Here is a 3,277-nt window from a genome sequence, read left to right as displayed (position 1 = left end):
CCTCCAAGAGATGATAGGATAGGCATGGTTTAAAGAGAACGCATCCACTAAAGATGGCAATTCGGGACGGAATAGACAGACAAGGCTGGAGGGAGATTAGAAGGGATATGTACTGAACAAAGTGTACCTAGCTCTCAACTGTTTCTCTTTATTTGTTCTTTACGGTGAGGCCCCCTTTCCCAAAAATTCTTTATAATTAAGCCTGAATAGACCCTTAACTAAAAAAAGAATTATTTAGAGCGAGGAAGTGATTCGTTCAAGGCTGTAGAGATAAGGAAAATAAGTGAAGGTTATTCTTGTTTTTTTGTTCATTTGAGACAAGATCTTAACTATGTATCTGTGGCTGGCCTGGACCTCTAGAAATCAGGCAGACTTCAAACTCACAGAGATTCACCTCTCAAGCGCTGGAATAAAAGGCTCCCAAACCTGTTGTTTGTTTATAGGAGCAGGGTTTCAGCTATCCCAAACTTGAACTCTAGATTCTCCTGCTGAGATTACAGGTGTGTGCTATCACACCAAGCAGAGTTTGTAATGATTCTCCAGCAAAAGGGTGTGTCGGGGTAGGGGCAGAGTATGATAACCTTTTAATGACAGGGGTCAGTTCTATATTGCTGAACAGTATGACTACAACCTTCCAGTGTCTGAATTATAGCTATTGAATACACAAACAAACAAATAACAGGTTAGTGATTTGGACCTTTTTCAGTGATGAGGACCTTGAAGCATGTGCCTTTTGAATCAAGGAATTTGGGGCTGATGCTTATTATAGCTCCTTTTCCCCCCCCATGATAGTACTCCAGTCTTCCATATCAATACACAGAGCTGAGGTTCTTTCCAATCTTGCCAACTCCACCCAAATGTCTGGCCGATAAAGGGAAGCAACTCAGAAGTCAAATTCTATGACTTGAGGAAAAGGAATACTGTTTAAATTCCTCAGCTATCACAGTAATCTACCTCCTTATCTCACAGGCCCAATTGTTCTGCCCCACCTGCCTTTAAAACCACAGACTGTAAGGACCAGAGGCTCAGCAGGTAAAAGTGCTTGGAGCACTTTTGGATCTGTGGAATCTCTGGTGTCCAGAGATTTCCAGCTCGTGCTGTTAACCCGATATACAGATGTTCTCTCTCTCTCTCTCTCTCTCTCTCTCTCTCTCTCTCTCTCTCACACACACACACACACACACACACACACACACACACACACACACACAAAAATAAAATAGTGTTTGGGTTGGGGTTTAGCTCAGTGGTAGAGTACTTGCCTAGCAAACACAGACCCTGGAAGAAGAAAAAAAAACATGAAAAAGACCAATACAAAAAGATAAAAAACGGGGTTGGGGATTTAGCTCAGTGGTAGAGCGCTTGCCTAGCAAGCACAAGGCCCTGGGTTCAGTCCCCAGCTCTGAAAAAAAGAAAAAAAAAAAGATAAAAAACAAAACAGAAAGGTAACTAAATACATTGTGTCCCTCTTTTCTTAGCAATTTCCCACTGGCTGCTCCTAGGAATCCGAAAACTTTTCAGTCTTTCCCACACACTGGTAGTTGGGCCACTCAGCGACAGGAAATTCAGACTTCAACCCTGCCTGAGGAACCCTTTCCCAAGCAGACCTGTCTTCTCTGTATCTGCATAAGAATTCCCTCTCCTCAGAATGAATGCAGTTCCATCCCTTGTCTTGTTTGACCATGTGGTAAACCTTTCTTTCAAAATCCAGTTCAATTATTAGCTCTTCCGAGAAACTGTCTTCCCTGACAGGGTCTTCATCCTGCTCCGTGAGTTTTGTTTTGGTTTTGAGACAGGGTTTCTCTGTGTGGCCCTGGCTGTGTTCTTTCTTTAGCATTTCCCACTGGTTTGGTTCCAAGGTGTGTTCTTATCTTCCCATCATCTAAGAGAAGGAAGAGAGAGATCTTCCCCATCTTTGTTACCCCAATGTGCTGCACAGTACCTGCTTAACAGAGACACCAAATGGTCAAGCCTGCAGCCCATCCTCGACAACTCATCTCCATAGCGGGAGCAGAAAGGCTCAGGTGTGTACGCCTTCTCCTCAGAACGCTCTAACGATGCTTGGAAGAGCCAGCTGACCCTTTCCACAACTCTTTTTTTACCCCTCTTCTAGGACACAGCCTGCCTGTAATCATATCTCCCCTCCATCCAGCCCTCCAGAGACCTTCCATTTTCTTCACTGTCACGTGTTGGAACCACATTCTGTTAGCTGGCTCCTGACGCACTGGAGTCAAGCATCCCTTAGATACTTCATTCTCACTGAGGTGGCTTTCTTCCTTTTGACCCCAGCAACCATAACTATCACCTCAGAAGCACTGAGAGCTCCAACGGGCTCCCCATGGGGCTGCCTCTTTTTTTTTTTTCAAGAAATACAAATTTAAAAATTACCTTTTGGATGGGGTTGGGGATTTGGCTCAGTGGTAGAGCGCTTGCCTAGCAAGCGCAAGGCCCTGGGTTCGGTTCCCAGCTCCGAAAAAAAGAAAAGAAAAAAAAATTACCTTTTGGGGGCTGGAGAGCTGGCTCAGCGATTCAGAGCACCTGCTGCTCTTTCAGAGAACCAGGGTTTGTTTCCCAATAGATGGGAATCGCAAACCACCTGCAATCCCAGCGGGTTCAATACACTCTTCTAACCCCCAAGGGCACCAGACACACATACGGAGCATATACATATATAGGCAAAGCACTCATATACATAAAATAATAAATCTGAAGGTATGTAAAAGTTACATTTATTTAATGTGTGTGTGTGTTGAGCGAGGCTAAAGGACAACTTACAGGAGTCAGTTCTCCCCTTCCACCATATTGGTCCCAGGGTTGGTACAAGGTGCCTTGACCTTCTGACTCATCTTTCTAGCATTCCCACCCCAGTGCAGCAGTATCCTGACCTGGCACCATCATCCGGTACAGGGCAGGGTGGCAGTGACTACATGCTGGGAGAATCAAGTCATATCTAGGACAAGAGTGTCACCACCTTTCGGAGGATTTTTTTTTAATGTTGGCTCTGCCACCATGCTACCATGAGCAATCAGTAGAGCTTGGACTTTCAGTTCACCTGTAGGAGAGAACACAACAGCACACATCTTCTCAACCGGCAAGAGCTGAGGTAGAGCACACAGCAGCATCTGTCCACAACCTGCATTCAGTTAGCAGCAGCCACCATGGCCTCTGGGGTCTCCCAGCCACTGGAGCAGGGGAGTCACAGAAGCCACTGACTCACATGCCCATACTTCTGACTGACAGGCAGGAACAAGAGAAAGAATCACAGGACACAGGCTTG

The sequence above is a fragment of the Rattus rattus genome, chromosome 1 (assembly GCF_011064425.1).
Source record: "Rattus rattus isolate New Zealand chromosome 1, Rrattus_CSIRO_v1, whole genome shotgun sequence".
NCBI classification, from domain to species: domain Eukaryota; kingdom Metazoa; phylum Chordata; class Mammalia; order Rodentia; family Muridae; genus Rattus; species Rattus rattus.
The sequence above is the reverse complement of the archived record's forward strand: the minus strand, read 5'-3'. Positions refer to the sequence as shown.